Source organism: Aedes albopictus, chromosome 2 (assembly GCF_035046485.1).
Source record: "Aedes albopictus strain Foshan chromosome 2, AalbF5, whole genome shotgun sequence".
Classification (NCBI taxonomy): Eukaryota; Metazoa; Arthropoda; class Insecta; order Diptera; family Culicidae; genus Aedes; species Aedes albopictus.
In genome coordinates, this window is record NC_085137.1 from 130,230,776 (window position 1) to 130,256,507 (window position 25,732).

The window sequence follows — 25,732 nt, forward strand, 5'->3', positions numbered from 1 at the left end:
TGTGCCTCTTTGAGAAAGATTTCGTATTTCGTATTTGTAATGTCAAAATCACTCAAAGGGGGTTTCCCTCTTTCAAAATTAAGTTAAAATAAACATAGTTTAATCATTAAAGGGCTAGTAAACCTTGAAACGGCATTAAATCATAGGCTGCTCTTCCGAGGTATACTGATATAGGGTATCGCGCCACTTGGGCGGTGGCTTCTATATTCGTCTGTTTGCCACTATAACTCAGTCAATTTTGAACCAATTGACTTGAATTTTTTTTTTTGTTTATATTTATGTGTATTTTAACTTATAGCTAATTCTACACTTATTGACTTGAAATGTTGTACACGGGTAGATACTATACCTATCTCACCACATTCCAAAAGTTGTGTCAATTGGTTTAAATTTGACTGAGTTATAGTGGAAAACAGACGAATATAGAAGCCACCGCCCAAGTGGCGCGATTCCCTATTGGGTTTCTCATTAATGTTTAGACTACTGTGATAATTTGAGAATCCACTAAATCATCATTTCCCAGCGAAATTTCACACTAATCAAATTTACTTTGTTTACCTGTTGTGCATCCGACGCCCCTGTCATGAACTCAACCGAACTTGTACATGCCAGCCGCTGCGAAGTCGTGTGCGAAATTCGACTGTGAAGATAATGAATTTCGGCCGAGTCCAAATGGGTGCAAATGTCGCAATACAAAACGGTGGCATGATCACTTAAGTTCATCACCCCTTTTCGGCCAAACGGCGTTCGGCCAAACGGCGTTCGGCCAAACGGCATTCAGCCAAATGACCCGGATTCTTTTCTCAAAGATGTTTTGGTAAATTAAAGTGCGAAATTTTACCAAATGTTTCTCCAAAATGATCGGTAGACGTTTTTTTGCAAAATCTTTTCAGTTTTAATGAATTGAGCGCGTTTAATGCAAAGCAACTTATTTAGCAGGCCAAACTAGGGACTATTAACACTGTTTTTTTTTTACTGAATTTGAATATTCCGTAACTCTAATTTGAAAATGGACTTCGTGTTTTTTTTTCTGATCGTGTTGAGTTGCATGTCTAAATGTTAAATGTATGTGCATTTGAAAACCATTTCCGCAAAATCCGCGTTGTTAATAAGCGAAAAATGCAAAATCCGCGCCACCTGTACAGCCCTGCATGCATATGGAAATCCGTCAATTTCCTTAATTTTTTTATTCAATAATATGATTCAGTAAGATTCCGTGGGCATGGATTTCGAAGGACTTTTTTAATCTTTTCATTCTTTTCGTTGTCCTGCTACAAAAAATTTTAAACATATGCTGAAGAATGTTCATACTGAATCTCTGGTAAAATTCATCGAGATATTCTTTACATATTTTGAAAAAAAAACAGTATTTTAGATTTCTGGAGTTCCCTACTGTTCCGCAACAGTCTTTAAAGATTTCTGGTAAACCAACCAAAAAGATTTTTATTACAGTATTTTACGAAAATTTTCAAATTTGTTAAACCATTCTAGTAGGACTTCTAAGTAATATTTTCGGCTAAATCTTTCAATATAGTGATTTTATCAAAATTTAAAAGAAACTTTTGAGAATATTTTGAGGAGTTCCTGGAAAACAGATGTATGGTAAAACATCTGGTTTTATTCATAAAAAAAGTTTGGAATCAAGAATCCGAATAATTTATGCTCAATCGAAGAGGGCATTTTGCTGAGATGGGTCGGAAAGTCGATACAAGAAAATACTTGAGTATTATTATTTTTAGAAGTTAACTAGGTAGAAGTATTTTGTAGATTTTCTGAAGAATAGCATTTATAGCAGAATCTCGAACCCTGATAAGTTCATAAGTGGATAACTGTCACTGAGGAAGATTACAAGTGGTTTTCGAAATCCGTGTATCTGTCAAAGAATAAGCATCAGACGACGGAATTGAAAGGCACAAAACTGATTATACTCATCTCAAGACAAATCAGCGCTAAAAATAAAAGCAGGAGCAATATGACGAACCAAATTGAACTTAACTAATAATTTGATACACAACTATTAAAACAAAGTATTTTAGGAGGGAAATTCAGATGCTACTCTTTTTGATAAAGTTTGCAGCTACTTTAGCGAACTACTAAAAATGAATATCTGGATAATGTTCTAGAAAGTTTCATAAGAAAATTTCTTAAAAACGAAAATAAACATACAATATGTGGTTAATAAAATTTTCAAAAAACTTAAATTGAAGAAATTAATGTAGAAACCTTGTAGGTCATCGTGGAGAAACCCGTTTAGAAATATGTTTACCACATGCCTGATATTTTACGATTCTACATCCTGTAAAATCACTGTAGATGTAGATTTTAAGATAAAATACGAAAAAAACACAAGCAAATAATCAAACGTTTATCAGTTTTTTTTGTTTTGTTATTTTTTATAAAGTTTTAGACGACAAAACCGATCATTCTTCATGACCTTTACAGTTATCAATCTTGTGGAGTGAGGCTTTCAAAATTATCTCTCCATTACCCAGAAAAGCCCCTTTGTGTCGCACAAATGGTTTCTAAACAATAACGATCTTGTCAAGTGCCGCTACCCACTAACCACCACCATCATCACAGAACTATGAAACCGTTTATGAATGGCAGCTGTTCATTCATGTGACACTAGGCGATGTGCACGTCCCAGCAGCCAGTCAGCACCAGTGCGAAACCAAAGGAGATTGTCCGGGAAAACAATTTCTCGTCGGAAAACTGGAAAACTTCCACATCGATACTATACCCATGTAGATGAAACGGAGAGTAGACGAGCGAGGTATAATGAAAAAAGTTCTGGTGGACTTGTTGTTTGCACACGCATAGAAGCGGCGGTAGAAGCAGCAGGATATCTGTATATGAACTATGGGAACTTTCCCTGGAGAGAAACTTTGTCGTGATGGCGCGCGACCGAATGATGGAATTGTAAGGTTTTTTGTTCTGAAAAACGTGCTAAATAACTGCGGGGAATCAACATTGATAGCAAACGGTTAATGAGATTCAGGGGATTTCAAGTTCAATTTAGTGAATCGTTGCACAATGAAAACTTTTCATTTCCAAGAATAAAGCCGAGGAACAGGTTTTCAAGAGTGCGGACAAAGACATTTCTTAGTGCCATTCTTGAAGCCGTCGCTCAGGAAATCCTGCCTAACAGCACGAGCAACTCATCCGTTTCAATTTGCCTCGAACCAAACCAAACGAACCGGTCGGTTGGTGGTGCCACCACACATACCTTCATGTGTGCGAAACTGAATAATAAATTTCCATTTACAATCGGTTCAATGCGTTGAATAGAAGAAATGGCATTGTGTACCTACGGCTGCATACTGCGCAGTCATTCTTGGCACCATGAATCCTTTTCCTATAAGAAGCTTTCTACTGATTGTGGGATGTGCGATGCAGTTAGTGGAGCATAGAGGGCCTGCTAGGTGCAGAATACATGCTCTGCGGAAAATTTTCCGGATACCGTGAGGTGAGGCAACTTTGTTCATCCAGAAGAATTCCAGGGGGACTTCTACGAAGATTCCAGGGGGACTTCCACGATAATTCCAGGTAAAATTCCACAGGGAATGCCAAAGGAAACCAATATTAACTCCAGGAAAACTCTAGTGGAAATTTCAGAGAAATTCCAGGCGAAAATGCAGAAAAGTTCCAGGAAAAAAAAACCAGAGGAATTCTAGGGGAAATTCTAGAGAAGTTCCAGGGAAAATTCCAGAGGAACTTCAGGAGAAATTCCAGAGGAATTCCAGAGAAATTCCAGGAGGAATTCCAGAAGAATTCCAGGAGGAATTCCAGAGGAATTCCAGGAGGAATTCCAGAGGAATTCCAGGAGGAATTCCAGAGGAATTCCAGGAGGAATTCCAGAGGAATTCCAGAAGGAATTCCAGAGGAATTCCAGGAGGAATTCCAGAGGAATTCCAGGAGAAATTCCAGAGAAATTCCAGAGGAATTCCAGGAGAAATTCCAGGAGAAATTCCAGGAGAAATTCCAGGAGAAATTCCAGAGGAATTCCAGGAGAAATTCCAGAGGAATTCCAGGAGGAATTCCAGAGGAATTCCAGGAGGAATTCCAGAGGAATTCCAGGAGGAATTCCAGAGGAATTCCAGGAGGAATTCCAGAGGAATTCCAGGAGGAATTCCAGAGGAATTCCAGATGGAATTCCAGAGGAATTCCAGGAGGAATTCCAGAGGAATTCCAGAGGAATTGCAGGAGGAATCCCAGGAGGAATTCCAGAGGAATCCCAGGAGGAATTCCAGAGGAATCCCAGGAGGAATTCCAGAGGAACTCCAGGCGGAATTCCAGAGGAATTCCAGGAGGAATTCCTGAGGAATTCCAGGAGGAATTCCAGAGGAATTCCAGGAGGAATTCCAGAAGAATTCCTGGAGGAATTCCAGAAGAATTCCTGGAGGAATTCCAGAGGAATTCCAGGAGGAATTCCAGAGGAATCCCAGGAGGAATTCCAGAGGAATTCCAGGAGGAATTCCAGAGGAATTCCAGGAGGAATTCCAGAGGAATTCCAGAGGAATTCCAGGAGGAATTCCAGAGGAATTTCAGGAGGAATTCCAGAGGAATTCCAGGAGGAATTCCAGAGGAATTCCTGGAGGAATTCCAGGAGGAATTCCAGAGGCATTCCAGGAGGAATTCCAGAGGAATTCCAGGAGGAATTCCAGGAGGAATTCCAGGAGGAATTCCAGGAGGAATTCCAGAGGAATTCCAGGAGGAATTCCAGGAGGAATTCCAGGAGGAATTCCAGGAGGAATTCCAGAAGGAATTACAGGAGGAATTCCAGAGGAATTACAGGAGGAATTCCAGAGGAATTCCAGGAGGAATTCCAGAGGAATTCCAGGAGGAATTCCAGGAGGAATTCCAGGAGGAATTCCAGGAGGAATTCCAGGAGGAATTCCAGGAGGAATTCCAAGAGGAATTCCAGGAGAAATTCCAGGAGGAATTCCAGGAGGAATTCCAGGAGGAACTCTAGGAGGAATTCCAGGAGGAATTCCAGGAGGAATTCCAGGAGGAATTCCAGGAGGAATTCCAGGAGGAATTCCAGGAGGAATTCCAGGAGGAATTCCAGGAGGAATTCCAGGAGGAATTCCAGGAGGAATTCCAGGAGGAATTCCAGGAGGAATTCCAGGAGGAATTCCAGGAGGAATTCCAGGAGGAATTCCAGGAGGAATTCCAGGAGGAATTCCAGGAGGAATTCCAGGAGGAATTCCAGGAGGAATTCCAGGAGGAATTCCAGGAGGAATTCCAGGAGGAATTCCAGGAGGAATTCCAGGAGGAATTCCAGGAGGAATTCCAGGAGGAATTCCAGGAGGAATTCCAGGAGGAATTCCAGGAGGAATTCCAGGAGGAATTCTACGAGGAATTCCAGGAGGAATTCCAGGAGGAATTCTACGAGGAATTCCAGGAGGAATTCCAGGAGGAATTCCAGGAGGAATTCCAGGAGGAATTCCAGGAGGAATTCCAGGAGGAATTCCAGGAGGAATTCCAGGAGGAATTCCAGGAGGAATTCCAGGAGGAATTCCAGGAGGAATTCCAGGAGGAATTCCAGGAGGAATTCCAGGAGGAATTCCAGGAGGAATTCCAGGAGGAATTCCAGGAGGAATTCCAGGAGGAATTCCAGGAGGAATTCCAGGAGGAATTCCAGCAGGAATTCCAGAGGAATTCCAGCAGGAATTCCAGAGGAATTCCAGCAGGAATTCCAGAGGAATTCCAGCAGGAATTCCAGAGGAATTCCAGCAGGAATTCCAGAGGAATTCCAGCAGGAATTCCAGAGGAATTCCAGCAGGAATTCCAGAGGAATTCCAGCAGGAATTCCAGAGGAATTCCAGCAGGAATTCCAGAGGAATTCCAGCAGGAATTCCAGAGGAATTCCAGCAGGAATTCCAGCAGGAATTCCAGAGAAATTCCAGCAGGAATTCCAGCGGAATTCCAGCAGGAATTCCAGAGGAATTCCAGCAGGAATTCCAGAGGAATTCCAGCAGGAATTCCAGAGGAATTCCAGCAGGAATTCCAGAGGAATTCTAGGAGGAATTCATGAGGAATTCCAGGAGGAATTCATGAGGAATTCCAGGAGGAATTCCAGTAGGAATTCCAAAGGAATTCCAGCAGGAATTTCAGAGGAATTCCAGCAGGAATTCCAGAGGAAATCCAGCAGGAATTCCAGAGGAATTCCAGGAGCAATTCCAGAGGAATTCCAGGAGGAATTCCAAAGGAATTCCAGGAGGAATTCCAGAGGAATTTCAGCAGGAATTCCAGAGGAATTTCAGCAGGAATTCCAGAAAAATTCCAGGAGGAATTTCAGAGGAATTCCAGGAGGAATTTCAGAGGAATTCCAGGAGGAATATCAGAGGAATTCCAGGAGGAATTTCAGAGGAATTCCAGGAGAAATTCCAGATGGATTCCAGGAGGAATTCCAGAGGAATTCCAGAGGAATTCAAGCAAGAATTCCAGAGGAATTCCATGGGTAATTCCAGGAAAATTCCAGGGGAATTCCTGATTAATTCCAGATAATGTACTGGGGAAATTCCCGAGGAAATTCAGGGAAAATTCCAGAAGAATTTTAAGGGAAATTCCAGAGGAATTCCAGAGGAATTCCAGAAGGAATTCCAGGAGGAATTCCAGAAGGAATTCCAGGAGGAATTCCAGAGGAATTCCAGGAGGAATTCCAGAGGAATTCCAGGAGGAATTCCAGAGGAATTCCAGGAGGAATTCCAGAGGAATTCCAGGAGGAATTCCAGAGGAATTCCAGGAGGAATTCCAGAGGAATTCCAGAGGAATTCCAGAGGAATTCCAGAGGAATTCCAGAGGAATTCCAGGAGGAATTCCAGAGGAATTCCAGAGGAATTCCAGGAGGAATTCAAGCAAGAATTCCAGAGGAATTCCATGGGTAATTCCAGGAAAATTCCAGGGGAATTCCTGATTAATTCCAGATAATGTACTGGGGAAATTCCAGAGGAATTTCAGGGGAAATTCCAGAGGAATTTTAGGGGAAATTCCAGAAGAATTTTAAGGGAAATTCCAGGAGGAATTCCAGAGAAATTCCAGGAGGAATTCCAGAGAAATTCCAGGAGGAATTCCAGAGAAATTCCAGGAGGAATTCCAGAGGAATTCCAGGAGGAATTCCAGAGGAATTCCAGGAGGAATTCCAGAGGAATTCCAGGAGGAATTCCAGAGGAATTCCAGGAGGAATTCCAGAGGAATTCCAGGAGGAATTCCAGAGGAATTCCAGGAGGAATTCCAGAGGAATTCCAGGAGGAATTCCAGAGGAATTCCAGGAGGAATTCCAGAGGAATTCCAGGAGGAATTCCAGAGGAATTCCAGGAGGAATTCCAGAGGAATTCCAGGAGGAATTCCAGAGGAATTCCAGGAGGAATTCCAGAGGAATTCCAGGAGGAATTCCAGAGGAATTCCAGGAGGAATTCCAGAGGAATTCCAGGAGGAATTCCAGGAGGAATTCCAGAGGAATTCCAGGAGGAATTCCAGAGGAATTCCAGGAGGAATTCCAGAGGAATTCCAGGAGGAATTCCAGAGGAATTCCAGGAGGAATTCCAGAGGAATTCCAGGAGGAATTCCAGAGGAATTCCAGGAGGAATTCCAGAGGAATTCCAGGAGGAATTCCAGAGGAATTCCAGGAGGAATTCCAGAGGAATTCCAGGAGGAATTCCAGAGAAATTCCAGGAGGAATTCCAGAGGAATTCCAGGAGGAATTCCAGAGGAATTCCAGGAGGAATTCCAGAGGAATTCCCGGAGGAATTCCAGAGGAATTCCAGGAGGAATTCCAGGAGGAATTCCAGGAGGAATTCCAGGAGGAATTCCAGGAGGAATTCCAGGAGGAATTCCAGGAGGAATTCCAGGAGGAATTCCAGGAGGAATTCCAGGAGGAATTCCAGGAGGAATTCCAGGAGGAATTCCAGGAGGAATTCCAGGAGGAATTCCAGGAGGAATTCCAGGAGGAATTCCAGGAGGAATTCCAGGAGGAATTCCAGGAGGAATTCCAGGAGGAATTCCAGGAGGAATTCCAGGAGGAATTCCAGGAGGAATTCCAGGAGGAATTCCAGGAGGAATTCCAGGAGGAATTCCAGGAGGAATTCCAGGAGGAATTCCAGGAGGAATTCCAGGAGGAATTCCAGGAGGAATTCCAGGAGGAATTCCAGGAGGAATTCCAGGAGGAATTCCAGGAGGAATTCCAGGAGGAATTCCAGGAGGAATTCCAGGAGGAATTCCAGGAGGAATTCCAGGAGGAATTCCAGGAGGAATTCCAGGAGGAATTCCAGGAGGAATTCCAGGAGGAATTCCAGGAGGAATTCCAGGAGCAATTCCAGGAGGAATTCCAGGAGCAATTCCAGAGGAATTACAGGAGCAATTCCAGAGGAATTCCAGGAGCAATTCCAGGAGCAATTCCAGAGGAATTCCAGGAGCAATTCCAGAGGAATTCCAGAAGCAATTCCAGAGGAATTCCAGGAGCAATTCCAGAGGAATTCCAGGAGCAATTCCAGAGGAATTCCAGGAGCAATTCCAGAGGAATTCCAGGAGCAATTCCAGAGGAATTCCAGGAGCAATTCCAGAGGAATTCCAGGGGCAATTCCAGAGGAATTTCAGGAGGTATTCCAGGAGGAATTCCAGAAGGAATTCCAGGAGGAATTCCAGGAGGAATTCCAGGAGGAATTCCAGGAGGAATTCCAGGAGGAATTCCAGGAGGAACTTCAGGAGGCATTCCAAGTGGAATTCCAGGAGGAATTCCAGAGGAATTCCAGGAGGGATTCCAGAGGAATTCCAGGAGGGATTCCAGAGGAATTGCAGTTGCAGGAGAAGCTCCAGAGGAATTGCAGGAGGAATTCCAGAGGAATTGCAGAAGGATTTTCAGAGGAATTGCAGGAGAAATTTCAGAGGAATTGCAGGAGGAATTCCAGAGGAATTGCAGGAGGAATTCCAGAGGAATTGTAGGAGGAATTGCAGGAGGAATTCCAGAGGAATTGCAGGAGGTACTCCAGAGGAAATGCAGGAGGAATTCCAGAGGAATTGCAGGAGAAATTCCAGGAGTTATTTCAGAAGAATTTCCAAAGGGTTTTCAGATAAAATTCCAAAGAAATTCCAGGAGGATTTTCAGAACAATTCCAGAGGAATTTCAGAAGAAATTCCAGGAGGCATTCCAGATGAACTCCAGGAGGAATTCCAGATGAATTCCAGGAGGAATTCCAGATGAATTCTAGGAGGAATTCCAGATGAATTCCAGGAGGAATTACAGAGGATTCTAGATAAATTCCAGAGGAACTTCCAGATGAATTCTAGGAGGAATTCCAGATGGAATTCCAGATGAATTCCAGGAGGAATTCCAGATGAATTCCAGGAGGAAATCCAGATGAAAACCAGTGGAATTCCAGTAGGAATTCCAGGGAGAATCACAGTAGGAATTCCAGGGGGAATTCCAGTAAGAATTCCAGTAAGAATTCCAGGAAGAATTATAAAGGAATTCCATGAAAAATACCAGAGGAATTCCAGAAGGAATTCCAGAAAGAAAACCAGAATAATTCCAGGAGGATTCCAGAGGAATTCCAGGGGCAATTGCAGAGGAATTCGGGCAGGAATTTCAGGAAAAATACCAGAGGGTTTCCTGGTTGAATGTCAGAGAAATTCCAGGGGGAACTCTTAATGAATTTCAGGGGGAATGCCAGAGGGATCCCAGCCGACATTACAGAAAAATAACCTGAGGGAATTTCAGGATAAACCAACCCGAAGGTACTCTTATTACAATCAAATTGACCCGCATAATCAAACCCACCTCATGTTACGGCTCTTCTATATCGCTCTGTTCCGGAAGGAAGCCTTTCTTCCGGCGAGCATTCCTGATTGGGATGTAAATGTACGTCTGACTGAACGGAGCATGAACTCCCTCCTCCATATGGAAAAGGGGCTCCGAGTGGAACAAGTCTGGAAAACTCGATGCCATTATCTAGCAGGAGAGGAAGGTGACAATTTGATTAGCAATTACCTTATTCGGAATGAATTTCCATTCTTAGGTTTCAAATAGATGTCATACGAGACGTTTGGCTGTGGTTGAAACGACACACACGCACAAACATATCATAAATATTTGAAGAACCGAATCTTAAATTCCATCTCAACGAACTGCTGTCGCCTTCGGTTCATTTATAGCGCCGTGATATCCAATTTCCTCACTTCACCGGAGAACCTTGAATAAAAATGCCGAAATGGCACACAAAAAAGTCCTCTAGCTCTCGGAATCGTTGCCATGGGAAGGCAGCACACTCGCTTGGATCCATTAGTAGTGTGGAGAAGGGGCGTCGTCGTGTCCTTGTCCTTTTTAGGGTGGTGGTGGTGGGCTGCCTGCCTGCTGTTGGCTGATCCGCTTTCAGGGATAAGGCAATTAAGCTCCCAGTCATTTATAATTCATGCAGAGGTGTACGTTTCGGGTACAAGGAACGACGAACGTCCCAATTACCGAATAAATTCGAACGAGAAAAGGTTCACTGGGTAGCTGCTGCCGGGTATGGTAGTGCACAACCTCCTCTAATGGTCCCACCGGACGGCGACGGAACGAACGTAAGTGAAACAGCAGAGCCTGCCTTGGCAGCAGGAGGCAGAAATATTGCACTCCTGTACTAGTATTTTGCATGTTTTATCCCTTGTTCTCCATCAAAATTCATTAGCCAAGCCCGACCACCGACCGTCGTCATGTACTAAGGATGTGTGTGTACCCACCCGGCGAAAGAACCCAACACTAGATGATTGGCCACAGAGGAGACTATCCTGAGATGTGTTTGTACGCTACCGAGTTGGGAAACTAAATTACTTGGAATAAATAGTGCGGAAGGATACCCTTTTATGTGGTGATCTGACATACCCAGCGTGATTAAGATAATCCCTTTCAGGGTGAGGTGCTTTTCTGAATTGTGGTGAAACTCGATATGAATCTACAAAATTTCAGATATGAACTAGTTAAAAATATAGACTGCTTAAACTCTCGAGAAGAGTTATCTTCCGGCCAATCTACTCTTGATGCCTAACTACCACAAGGATATTCTTCTCTGCTGATTCTGGGAAAATTAATCAACAATAATGCCACCCACCAGGGGCAAACAGACTAGGCTAACGTTGCTTCGATGGTAATAAGCGTGCCTCTTGAATAAATAAATCTTCTGATGTGTATTTCATACCATGAACTGAATATACACATTCATACTCAAAGCCGACGACATTTTTCACATTTTGAGGAAATTTGGTAAAAGATTGATGCGTGTCTGACACAAATTCCAAGCACGAAACATCCACCTTGCTTGATGTTTAATGTCTATCTAACATTTTTGTCCTGTGGCTCGAGGGATGCTTCAATATCTGTACTATGGCAGTTCCTTTAAGGGCCCCTATAGCCACAGCTGTAAAGGCGTGGCTATTCAGCATGGCCATGCTGAGGATGACGGGTTCGATTCCTGGTCAGTCCAGGATCTTTTCATAAAGGAAATGTCGTTGACCTACTTGGCCATAGAGTATCTCCGAGCCTTCTACACGATATACATATGCAAAATAATCATTGACAGAGGAAACTCTCAGTTAATAACTGTGGAAGTGCTCATATTACACTAAGCTGGTGAACAGGGTTTGGCACAGTTGGAACGTTACACAAGGAAGAAGAAGATGAAGTTTATCGAAAAATGATAACATAACAAATTAAAATTAAAATAGAAAAGAACTTCAGAAGAAGTTTTTCAAAGTTTTTTTAGGGGAACGGAACCCATCTTCAGAACAGTGCTCCCATATTCATCCTATCGAATACTTAGCGCTTAATCTATTTGTTTTGTTTTATTTTTGAATTTTTTGTTAGGAGTGAGCATGCATGATAACAAAAAGACTGGAAATAGTTGGTGCTTAAATCGTCGGTTTTTGATTTTGTAATAGGATGAACATGGGAGCATTGGCTGAAGATGGGTGCTCATACCCTATAACCTACGAGGGGTCATAACAAAATTATATCAAAATTTGTAATATTATACAAACTTTATCTAACAACAATAACAACATATCCGACTAAAACTTGTATGAGTTCTAACAAAACTATAAACAAATTTGTTATGATTTTATCAAAAATATCTTAACCCTCGAGCGTCTGCGACCACCTTCAGCGACACCACGCTTGAAAGGTTAAAAACAGATTTTTTATACTCAAGCTTGTATATTTTTAAAATGTGTCATTTTATTTTTAGGAAAAAGTCAATAACATAAAAATAGAATTGCCCGTACGATATAAGAACCTTGAACCCGAACGGGAGTTGAACCAAGACACCCTCCATCGGTACTTATAATCAGCATGCTGCAAGACCATCGTACTTACCTAAAAGAAAAAAGAAAAAAAAACAGCATGAATATGCGTGAATGTATTTGAAGTTTTATACTATTATGTGTCAAGTGTATGTTAGTGATTGTAAGTTATGATTTTATCGTAAAGTATCTTGGTAACCTTATAGAGCATTTCCAGCTCAACGCGTGAATCGCGTAGACGCGTGAACGCGACCTTTCAATTCAAATGAAATTTTGCTCATGTATGAGCTTCTATCTGAAAATGCTTTTCATGTTATTAGTTTTGTAATATTCTTCATTTATCTTTTAACCCTTTAATACCCAACCCCGCCTTTAGACGGGGTATAGTTTGAGAATTTTTGTATTTTATCTTGTCTGGGAAATCAATACTTTTATATTTTTGGCTGATATTTAAAACTGTTCTGTATATCTCAAAATAGTTTTTGGTGTCTTTTGAAGCGTTTTAACATTTTTTTCAAATTATTGAGAAATTGATGTTTTGGTCACATTTCAGATGTCATTGTTTCTTATGTATTTAATCGCATTAATTAACACATTTTAATTTTTCCTCAATCATTATATTATAGTAGAAGAGTTTAAGGGAGTTGAATACACACTTAAATGATTTTCCTAAAAGCTACAAAAAAAAATAAAATTTTCCAATATTTTTTTTTAAATAAAAATATTTTAACAATAACCATAAAATCTCAAAATGTTTTCGTCCTAAAAATCGGTATACCAAATAGACTTCCAGGAAAAATATGAAAGTTTAGGGATGCTCAGAAATAAAAAATAGAAAAATCGAAAACCAAACTTCACAAAATTGAAAATTAAAAAGAATCATCTCCCAAAACATGTTTAAATCGATTTTAGACGGCGAAAAATGATATTTAGATCAAAATAAAATAATGGGCATTAGAGGGTTTAAAACGGCATATGAAAAAAAAACAAATTTTCTTCTTCAAAAAATTATAACTCGAAAACGGTTTGTTTACTTGAAATGATGTCTTCGAATATGTTCGAGGATATGTACTTGAAGGATTTAAGAAATCCTTCAGAAAAGAAACACTGAGAGTAATATTCATCGCGGATCTACGTTAGATGTCATATGATTTCAATTTTCCAAAAACCTTACCCTTCGAATGTTTTTATTATTTTTCTATAGAGAACCGACTTCCAGCCGCAAAATTTGCCAAGTAGCCCAGGATGGTCAAATGCTTCTAACTATGTTTTCTCGAATTTTTATTTTTCATCGATTTTTGAAACAACACTTTTGGTATCAAGAATAGATTCTACGTACAAGTTTCATTGAACAAACTGTACCTACATGTTTTTGCCTTTCTCGTACACCAAGGTGTACCGAACATATACAGGGGATGGCCAAAATGTTTGGGATAGGCAACTTTTTTTTCTCTCACAAAAAAGTTCAACAAGCTATAACTTTTCATAGAGCGCATCAAAAAATCTCAAATTTTGACTGCTTGTCAACCTATTATGTGTGCATCATTGGTACAAATTTGGGCTCGATTGATTAATATTTCGCAAAGTTAGAACCGTTCGCAGAAAACACTATTTTTCAGACAACTCATTTTTGAGGTGCCATATCTCGGAAACCAGTGAACCAAATTGAATGAAATTTTGAACGTACACTAACAATATGTAAATGCATTACAAACTATCAAAACATAGGTACTTTTTAAACGTTGAAAAAAGTTATCATGAATTGACACTTTTTGGATTTTTCTCAAAAAATGTAACTTTTTTTTTACATCAATGTCAATAAATTTTAGTGTTGATATCCAAAGATTTTCCACTTCTGTTCTCAAGTTATCTTTAATCAGATATATTAGAGCCTATTTAGATTGAAGGAAGAACACATTTAGTAATTTTTGTGTGGTATTGTAAATTTGACTGTTTTTCCTCTATATCGGTAAAAATTTCAATCCGGTATAACTTAATTCGCCGTGAGAAAATATTACATTTTATAACGTCGTATTGATTATCAATATATTGTTGATAAACGTTAAAAAAATCATTCAATTCGGTTCACTGTTTTCCGAAATATGACAGTTCAAAAATTAGTTGTCTAAATAATAGTGTTTTACCCGAATGGTTCTAACTTCGCGAAAAATTAATCAATCGAGCCCAAATTTGTACCAATGATTAGCATTAGCATTAGCATTAGCATTAGCATTAAGCGAGTCGCACAAATTCGTAGGTGGTACAGTCCTAGACCGCTGTTATGAGGGTTGCCTCCTTCCCGTCCGAACCAAAGCACAAAGATTTGGGACTAATCTCTGACTCTTGGACAAGATTGACGCAATCGTCCAATGGTCGAGCACTGTCCTGGCCACGTCCTTGCGACTGCTGAGGAATGGGAAAGGATGGTTAGTTTTGGACACCTATGAAAAATGTAGACAACTCTACGATCTCTCAGGCCTAGGTGTCACGGGAATATGGGTGTTGTTAGTGGAAGGGTAAACTCCAAAGGATACGCTTGGTTAACGCTCAGGCACACCATTGTTAGACTGCTTCGAATCAGTTGTCTGCCCAATTCATCTTGGTTTCCTCGTCATATTGTTGGCATTTGGTTGAATTACTAGATTCTTCGGTTGATAATCTGAAATATAAAATAATATTAACATCGTACGTCAAATAAGCTACACATTAGTGATACGCTCGCCACAGTTACATATTTTTAAAATATTATTTATATCGTACGATACATTTACCTGAATCCTGCTGAAATAAAATGTTAATTAGCAGTACATTGAAACACAAATACTACAAAACACAAGGAAAGAGCATCAAACTTTGATCTTGGAATATTTAAAAAATACGGTAAATATCAAGATCAAAATTTGATTTAGTAGATCTTACACCGCAACGCACCATTCTAAGGTGATCTACCCACGTTACGGGGAAAGCCCAAATTTGTACCAATGATGCACATATAATAGGTTGACAAACAGTCAAAATTTGAGAATTTTTGATGCACTCTATGAAAAGTTACAGCATGTTGAATTTTTTTGTGGGAGAAAAAAAGTTGTCTATCCCAAACATTTTGGCCATCCCCTGTAGTCACTCCAAAAACGAAAATTTGATAGAGCCTCCGGAGAGGTCAAGTGTTATATACCAATCGACTCAGCTCGACGAGTTGAGATGATGTCTGTGTGTGTATGTGTGTGTGTGTATGTATGTGTGTGCGTATGTGTGTGTGTGTGTGTGTGTGTACAAAAAGGTCACCTAACTTTTAGATAGTAAACATCAACCGATTTTAATGACCGACGGTTCATTCGACGCGGAATCTGGTCCCATTGTTTCCTATTGAAAATGGTTCGGATCGGTCCAGCCGTTCCGGAGTTATGGCCATTTAGGTGTTCCGGATCGGTACCCCAGGAAGGGGCTGGATATGATAATGCAACAAACCCATGCATGCGACCCATCAAACCACGGCACTTTCGATTATCTGATGAACGGGAAGTAGGAAAATAGTCTCAGACTATATCTGAGTCGGTAGTGTTCCGGAACCGGTTCCGCGTGTCCTGCCGGAAGTGGCCAAATATAATAGTGAACATACCCCATGCATGTGACACATCAAAGAGCGGCTTTTTCGATAACCAGTTTGATGGTAAGCAGGAAAGTAGTTTCAAACCATATTTGAACCGGTAGTGTTCCGGAACCGGTTCCGGGTGTCCTGCCGGAAGTGGCCAATTAAAAAATTGAACCAAACCCATGCATGCGACATATCAAAGAGCGGCTTTTTCGATAACCAGATGAATGGTTAGCAGGAAAATAGTTTCATACCGTATTTGAACCGGTTGTGTTCCGGAACCGGTTGCAGGTGTCCCGCCGGAAGTGAACCAAACCCATGCATGCGACACATCAAAGAGCGGCTTTTTCGATAACCAGATGAACGGTAAGCAGGAAAATACCTTATCTGAACCGGTTGTGTGCCGAAACCGGGTCCAGGTGTCCCGCCGGAAGTGGCCAATTAAAAAATTGAACCAGACCCATGCATGCGACACATCAAAGAGCGGCTTTCTCGATATCCAGATGAATGATAAGCAGGAAAATAGTATCAGACCATTTCTGAACCGCTTATAGGGGGTTGAAGGGGTGAATCCAACTGAATGCATCTGACGATGACCGAAGAATAGTAGGTCGTAACGCGTAACGCTTAACAAGCTGTTTCGGTATTTGTTACCGATAATTACCAATCAATCCACAAATAACATACCTGAACCGGTTGTGTTCCGGAACCGGTCCCAGGTGTCCCACCGGAAGTGGCCAGTTAAAAAAGTGAACCAAACCCATGCATATGAAACATCAAATCATCAAAAATGTTGGATAACCAGATAAACGGGCAGCAAGAAAATAGCCTCTGACCACACCTAAGATTACCAGCAGTGTTGCAGAATCAGAATTGGATTCATCGCTGAAATTACGAAGGTGAACAAAATCAATGAAGGCGATAAATATGCGTAAAAGAACAAAATCTTGATAAAAAATAAAGCGATCTTGTCAAATCACACCATTTTAGATTCCTGAGACGTAATTATACAGTAGGATGAATCAACGTTGCGTCAATCCCTTTTTGCGGTTGAAATTTCTACACATTATTTTGATGCAACTGGTTGAGCCCTCGCGCTCTATAACACGGTTGAAATTTGAATGGGTTTTATTATGAGAAATTTTTACTTGCTTACACTTTTTTTGTCAAATTCTACATAAATCTTATAACCAATGATAATAAAATAAAGGCTAAAATGTGCAGAAAAAAAATACTGAAATATCTTGATAATGATCGGCATCCAGTGCTAGCGAAGGTGGCCAGGCAGTCAACTGAGAGGTTTGATATTTTTCAGCTCTGCTTATACGTTTAACATAATACATAACTTCGGAATATGAGCCATCAATAAGTTTCCAAATTCGATTATGGCTTTGATATAATTGTTGCTTTTCTGAATAAGTCAAGAATGGTCCCCCTTGGAAATTTTATTTGGAATTCATCATTTTGAGGAAGGGCACAAATAAATAGGGGAGATCGGGGCATAATGGACACCCGGGGCGAAATGGACACCCCTATTTTTGCCGATACCGTTGACTTTTATGCTACACTTTTAATGCATAAGTGTAAGAGAACAAGTCATCGTCCTATTTTTCAAAAGTACCATTCATATGCCTCCAAAATAACCTAAATATCATTGAAATTGAAATATGTTTTCCATATGGTGAAATTCTTATAATTTAAAGCAGCAGCAAATAAGGTATTACGAGTGTTTGAGTGTGTCCGCCATAAAAACAAGTGAATTGCTACCTTATCTGCATGTATACGTATATTTAGCAATGGATAAAGTATTATATTTGTGATTAGAATTTCCTCAAAATAGAAATTTCAATGTTGTAGTCGATTTGGAGCGAAATGAACACTGGTAATTACGAATGGATGTACAGGCGTTGCAAACTCTTATGAGTTTAAGAGTGTTTGGAAAAAATCAATTGGATTATTTTAGCCTAAAGCTTATTTAATTTATTTTGATGTTATGTAAATTCGTCTAAGATGGAGTATTTTATCTGTGGTATCGATCTCCGTGGGCAAATTACTTAACTGATCGATGTAATCAAAGAGTTAGCATAAAATATGCAGGATTGTGCATTGTGCCCCGATTTGTGTCCATTTCGCCCCGTACCTTCTCTGCCAACCCTAAAAAAACACACGATTTACAATTCATTATTTCTTCACAATAAAGGCATTCTACCTGCTGTAAATGATTGAAATACGTAGGAAACAAACTTAAGTTGTAAGCCTACTAATAATATGTTAAGTTTTTCTCTGTTATAAAGGCCTAACGTACTCATTTGCTTAGGGTGTCCATTATGCCCCTAATCCCCCTTAACTAATAAATTTTTAAATTTTAAAGTGAAATTAGAGTCCTCCAGAAAATTTCTTATCAAATCCGATGAGTTAAGCGGATTTGCTCAATTGTTTGGGTATTTTTTCATCGAATACATTAATTGTTTATCAACTCTACTCCCCCATTGATAAGTCAACGAGCACTATGACAAAAGAAGAAAATGAGATTTGTTCCGTTCTAGAGTATCTCAGAATTCAGGAACACTTCGGCATATAGCTCTTGAGTACACGACGAGAAAGGCACTATCACCACTAGGTGGATTAATCTAGGTTTTTTTTTGTTACACCAACCACGCAAATTCGAAAAAACATGAAAATATTTGGATTTTGTTAAATGTTATTCGAGACGGTCTGAAAATTCACATACCTATCTGATGAATTATTGATACGTTTTTGATAAAAATGGCAAAACAATCTCGAATAACATTTCACATGGTCCCATACATTTATATTATTATTTTTTTGATTTTTTAAATTCACTGTAACTTGAGTGTGGTTGGATGTAGGAAAAAAAATTGTCTATTTTTTTGGCAAATTTTGTCGTGTTTTGGGCTGGAAATGCTCTATAGAAAACTAAGCTCGGAAGCATGTACCTCGTATTTTTCTCCATAGACTGTTTTGCATTTTGCTAAAAATGGAAAGTTTTAAAATATTCCACCGGGGATATTTTGTTTCATGTAAGTATTTTTTTCGGTATTTTTTAAACTGTATGGGACGTATGTTGGCAAACATAACATGTATGAAATATTCTATAGTAACTGTTTTCCGATTATGAATATATAGCTCAAATATTGATCATTTTTGAAGAAAAATCCGAGGTACATGTAAGATTAAAAATAATCGAGATTTTGACACCGTGCTATGTCCAGGGTGGCCACAAAAAGTCAAATTTGAAATTCTCGCTTTTTCCCGCATTTATTTTGCATTTTTTTTTTTCGATATTTTTCTCTAAACGTGGTAGAGTTTACAAAAACAAAAAGGAAATTTGTATCAAAAAAACAGAAATTGATTAACAATTCTTGGTTGGAGTTTTTGGACTCAGAAACTTCGAGTGTACATCAAAAGAAATTATTAATCAATCTGGAAATTATTGGACTCTTCTCTACCGATATCCATTGGATTTCTCGCATAATTTTTGAAAACGTTGTCGAAAACAAACTTTGTAAAATTAAAAAAAACCATAAAGGAACAGTAAATATAGTAGAACCTTAATCTTTAAGAAATTTCTAACGGTATACTAGAAATATTTTTATTGAACATTTCCATACAAACTCTTGAAGGAATACATTTTTTTCTGACGAATTTTGGACTCCTGAATTATTTTGTTAGTCAAGTTATTTGGAGTTTGCCTAAGTAAATTTAAAAATTATTCTTACTTAAAGAAATGCCAAATTTCGCAAATATACTTAAAAAACAATTACACTGTCTTCGGCCAGAGGCCGCACAGACTGATCATTACTAACATTAGACAACGGACAACACATATTACACCCAGTGGCCCAGTGGAGAATTCTCGCGTTTAGTATCGTACAGGCGTATCGACAATGATCGATTTCTCTTCATCGATTTTCTCTTCGGATTATTCCGGGAAATATGACCAATATTCGGATGATTTCTCGGTGTGTTTCGGTGAAAAACGACTAGGACTAGCATCTAAAACAACAAAAATAACCGAAAATGGTTAGCCGGCCAAGTTATACACTAAAGAGAAAATCGATGAAGAGAAATCGATCACTGTAGATACGCCCGTATCTACAGCGCGAGAATTTTCCATTTGACGAAAAGTTTTGAGCGGGAATCGAACCCACACTCCGAGGCTTACGAGACACCTAAACGACTGACGCCGCTAACCGCTCGGCCACGAAGCCCACTTGGAAGAATATTTCAGCAAAATGTAGGAAAAAAATAAGAGCCTTTTTTGGTATTTGTGGGATGTTTCTGGGCACAATGCATGATGAAATCAAATTCTCAGAAAACGTTTGTAATTAACAAGGTCTGCCTGAGAAAAATGTGGAAAATTTGTTAATTCCCAGTAGATTTCATTCTATCTGAGAAAATTCTGAAATTCTCGAAAAAATCTTGAGACAATCCGGATTTTTTTGATAAGAAATAAACTAAAAATATATGTTTGGCATTTCCATCTCCTGACTCTGTAGTTCTTTGCAATTGTCATGATTTATTGAGTAAATCAAAATACCGAGATAAATTACTTGAAAGTTGTAATAAAACGTGTTATGATTGGTTTGAATCTTCTTCAAAATTTGTTAATGAAATGCTAGATATTGTTCGCATTTATTGGATATTTTTTGTTTCCAAACTCCTGAAGTTGTATATGCAGATCTTCGCTTAAAGTTTCTAACCGATAACTACTTCTTGAGAATCTTGAAATTTTATTCAAAGAATCTCTGAATGGTTTAGAGTCGAAATAACCGTACTCTGAGAATTCTCGAAGGTGTTTCTAGTGGTTTTGTGAGGATAGCTGTATTTCTAGCGTAAATTCTAGAAATGTTCAGCTAGAGAAATGTCAAGTGAACAGTAGAGTATCTTCCTGTTTACCAGCATCTAACTCTGGGGATTCCACCAGAATTGCCTCCGTTCTTTCTAGAGATTCTACCAGGTATTCCCTTTGGGGATTTCTTCGGGAGTTGTTTCTGAGAATTTCTCCAGTATTTTTTATAATAATCCCAATGAGATAGAATCGATAACAAGAATTGCAAGAGGCATGCCTTGAATGAACTTCAGAAGGAATGTAAAAAAAAACTCTGGGAATAACCCCTAGAAGGAATTTTTGAAGAATTCCCCAGAACGAAATTCTAAAGTATTCCATAAAAAGAAACCTGAAAGAGTCCCAAGAAAAAAGTCTGAATCTCTAAAATAAGCTCTTGGAGAAATACCCATATTGAACTTATAGAGAAATAACTCAAGGGAAGAAACCTGAACAAATTTTCAAAAGGAACTCCTGGAAAAAAAACTCAAGAATGAACTGCTGGAGTGTTTCCCACAAGTAGCTAATGGAAGAAACCCAAGAAAAGAAATCCTCAAAAGGAACTTCTGAAGAATTCTGGAGCAATAGAGACTCTCCTGAAAGATTCCCTAGATGGAACACCTGGAGAAACCGTCTGAACAAACTTCTCAGAAAACCCCGGAGGGATCTTCTGGATAAATTCCCAGAAGGATCTGCTGGCGGAATCCGCAGAAAAAAAAACTCCTAGAGGGACCCCAGAGATAACTCCTGGAGTATTCCCCAGAGGGAACTCTAAGAGTAATCGCCAGAGAACTTCTGGAGGCATCTCCAAAGGGAACTCACTGAAGGAATCCATAGAAGAAACTCTAGGAGGAATCCCTAAAGGGAATTCATGGAGGAGTCCTCAAAGAGAACTCCTGGAGGAATTCCCAAAGAAAAATTCTGAAGGAATTTCCAGAGAGTACTCCACGAGAAATTCCCATCAGAAACTTCCGTTGAAATCTTTAGAGGGAACTCCTGGGTGAATTTCCAGAAGGCACTCCTGGAGGAATCTTCAAAGGAAAATCCTTGAGGAATCTCCATCGGGAACTTTTGGAGGAAACCGCAGAGGGATCTCCTGGAAAGAATTCTTTATAGGAACTTCCAATGAAATTTCTAGAGGTAACTCCTCTAAAAATCGTCCTGAAGGAATCCTTGAAGGTATTTCCTGGAGAAATACCTAAACGGAACTCCTGGAGAAATTCCCTGACGAAACTTCTATTGCAATATTCAGAGGAAACTCCTGGAGGAAGGGGAGAACTGGCACGTTCATTCAATCCCCAGATAAAAACTCCAGAGTGAATCCCCAGAAGTAACTCCTGGGGACATTCACAGAAGGGACAACCATTGAAATCTACAGAAGAAATTTTTGGAGCAATCCTCAAGAGATCTTCTGAGGGAAAATCTAGATGGAACTTCTGAAGGAATCCCTGAATGAACTCCCGGAGAAATTCCCTGAAGGCATTTCCGTTGGATTCCCTAGCAGGAACTTCCGGATAAATCCTCATTGGAAACTTCCAGAAATTTCCAGAGATAACTCCTGCAGGAATCCTCAGAGAGATTCTCTAGCGGAATCGCCATAGAGACCTCCTGTAGAAGATTCCTGAAGGCACTTTTATTGCAATCCCCAAAAGAAACTCCCGGAGAAATCGCCAGAGGGAACTTCAGGAGGAATCTTCAAAAAATCTACAATTTGATTTTAGTTTTCAATTTAGCTTTGAATTTCTTATGCTGATATTTTTTCAAAACAAAAATCAAAACGGAATTTCAGTATGGAGTATCTAAGGGAGGCCGCCATAAAATTATTCCATGGAATCCTCCAAAAAAATGTGGTTAAGGAACAAACAATTTTGTCATACGAACTATTCTCTAGAGTTCTGCTTTTTTTCGGCAGCTTTATTCTCTTCGCCATGGGTATTTTCTGAAACCCGTTGAACTCAAAATTGACCCTAAAATTATATATCAAACTATCATGTAATTGGCCGACCTGAACCTGCCATGGTGAAGAGAAGAAAACTAACTAAATAAAATACCAGTCATCCAATGTTGTGTCAAAATTGTATAATTATTGAAATTATTATAGAAACCTGCAAAAACTGGTGAAATCAGAAACTTTCAAATACAATACAGGGTGTTAGGTTCATGGTTCATGAGTGCAAACTTTTTAAAGGGTGATAGAGGACCATAAATGATGAAAAAAATTGTTCTACGCATATGGTCAAATCTCAACCGTTACGTAGTTATTGGGCTCCCCATGTTTTTGACTCTTATTGCCTTAACTGGCTATAACTTTAAAATGGTCAAACTTATCGCAGTTTTTTTTACTCTTATTCGGAAGATTATTGAATTTTATATCAAATGGCATCTTTGAACCGATTGGTTTAGCTAAATAACTAAGTTTTCTAGAGCAAAATAGCTAAAAATAGTGTGTTTTTATTTGTTTATGTCCATTATCCCTAAAACATGCGTAATAAATTAAAATTCTTTCTTTGGGAAAGTTGTGGCCCCTGTTCCACTCTACAATTTGTTCTTTGACGCCAAACTTCTAACTCTTATCGTTTTCTTGCAATTTTGATTTAAATGTGCAGCACGGTGCGCAAAAAAGTGCTTACCATGACGATTGCAAATTTCTGATCTCAAATGCGACGTTTAAATCGAAATTGCAAGAAAACGATAAGAGATAGAAGTTTGATGTCAAAGAACGAATTGTAGAGTGAAACAGGGACCACAACTTTGCCAAAGAAAGAATTTTAAATTATTACGCATTTTTCAAAGATAATTGACAAAAACAAATTAAAACACACAACTTTTAGGCTATTTGATCTAGAAAACTTAGTTTTTTAACTAAACCGATCGGTTCAAAGATGCCCTTTGATAGAAAATTCAATAATCTTTCGAATAAGGGTTAAAAAGTGCGATAAGTTTAACCATTTTAAAGTTATAGCCAGTTAAGGCAATAAGAGTCAAAAACATGGGGAGTTCAATAACTACGTAGCGGTTGAGATTTGACCATATGCGTAGAACAATTTTTTTCACCATTTATGATCCTCTATCACCCTTTAAAAGTTTGCACTCAGGAACCTAACACCCTGTATAAAAGATAGGTTTTCCAAGGTTAATCTATTACTCTAAAAGGAGGGATGGGAAATGTCAAGAAAACGTCATTTTGTGTTTTGCTTATTCCACCGGCTCCAATAAAAGTATTTATCGACGACATCATTAATTTTTAATGACTAATCAGTATGGATATGGTGATGCTCACTAGGGGGAAGACAGCTTTTGCTAAGAGCAAGCTTTTGTTGCTCGAGCAACTGTGAGCTGCTCCAAAGTTGCTCCCATTTGTTCAAATATTTTCCACTGATCCAAGTAGTCAGACGTATATCAAATGCTCGTCAATCTTGAATGGATTGAAAGTCCCTGAATCCTAATCCATCTGAATCTTAAGTATTTTCAAATAAAAACACAATAGTAGCATGAAACGAACTCACCGAATAGAAACGCCAGAAAAAAAGCAGATTAAAAAAATCTCCCCTCCGTGACAATGATCCCGTTGGATCACTGCCGTGACCAGGATTCGAACCTGGGTTACTACGGCCACAACGTAGGGTCCTAACCACTAGACGATCACGGCTAATGGGAGAGCTGAAAACCACACCGACAATAAATCAATGCAACAAAAACATTCTTCGATCTGCTGAAGTGAAACCATAACGCGACAGAGGCAATTTATGCCTTTCACCACCGCATGGTGCACTTACAACCGAGCTGAATCGACGTTTTCTGTCGAAACTGTACCAGCCGGCACAACCAACCGCAGAAACCAACGAAAAGAGTCGAATTGCATAACATGGGCCATAGGCTTCGGAACGAGTTCGGTGCGGTTGAAATATACTGCAGGCAGTTCACTCCATAGCGTAGCAAAGTTTATTGATCACCAAGTTTCCGTGGTGTAGTGGTTATCACATCCGCCTAACACGCGGAAGGCCCCCGGTTCGATCCCGGGCGGAAACATGTAACTTTTTTTCGCTCGATTAGGAGATAATTTATTGCAAACACAAAATAGTATCATTCTACCAATTCTAAACTTTCTGACAAAGAACCAACATCCTACTTGTAATCCCCACGGATGATGGTGACATGGAAACTTTCAACTTCGACAACTTGACGACGAGAAACCAAAGACGTCAACCTCTTTTGAAACCGTTTTCGTTTCAAAAGTCGATCTATTTACCTTACCTACATATCTACCAAGCGCATACAGGCAGAGAATGAGTGAACGAGCTTTGGCAAACAACGCATCGACACTCGACAGACCAACCATTCATCTCTATCGAGTGAGACGACGACGGGGATGATGGTTTGATTTTCCTCATTCTCACCGTGCTCACATCAACTGTCGGCAGGAGCTTTTTGCTCATAAATTATGCATTATGTTTCTCTCCGATGGCTCGGTTTCGTTATGGTAGGTACTTGGGTATACCTCTACATGCTTTCTTCATAGTTTGTATTCCAGCCAACAGCATCGAGAAGTGTGCAATAGAAGGTTTTCATACGTCAGTGGCGCTTTTCATCCTTTGAATATTCTTCGATTGTATGGGGAAAAGATAGTAAAATAGCCAGTTCTAGGATTCCCTTTTTTTTATTCCTCACCGGCCCGCTGTTGGGGAAATTAAGCCACTGCGTCCAATAAGCTGAACTTTTGTGGCACATCCCAAGGGCGCAGCCAGTTTTTTGGTCAGGGGGGGCAATCACCCTTAGCAAATTTGTACCTACTAGCTTTTATTAGTAAACGCAAAACGATGAAATTGACCCTTCGACAGTCATGCTGATTTATTTTGTACAATACGGTGAGAAAGCTCGCCTGATCTACACAAATCAACGTGGTGCTGGTAGCGGTGACCAACTTCTGGATGATTAAGGATTTTTATTTACTTCGTGCATTATTTTGCAATGACTTTTTTTGTTGATTTTTTTTTTTTTTGTCTGTATTAACGAGTTTT

General features: G+C 39.6%; 1 protein-coding gene and 2 non-coding genes across 4 annotated transcripts in view; 2 read left to right on the forward strand and 1 right to left on the reverse strand.

The window, feature by feature from the left end:
* The window catches only part of LOC109417712 (mitogen-activated protein kinase 1), a gene marked incomplete at its 3' end in the record, with an annotated part of 456,984 nt that overhangs the window by 125,103 nt on the left and 306,149 nt on the right, over positions 1 to 25,732 (forward strand).
* Positions 24,292 to 24,363, reverse strand: Trnah-gug (transfer RNA histidin (anticodon GUG)). The gene has a single exon. It is a non-coding gene; the product is annotated as a tRNA-His (tRNA).
* Trnav-aac (transfer RNA valine (anticodon AAC)) lies at positions 24,671 to 24,743 on the forward strand. Its single transcript has one exon. It is a non-coding gene; the product is annotated as a tRNA-Val (tRNA).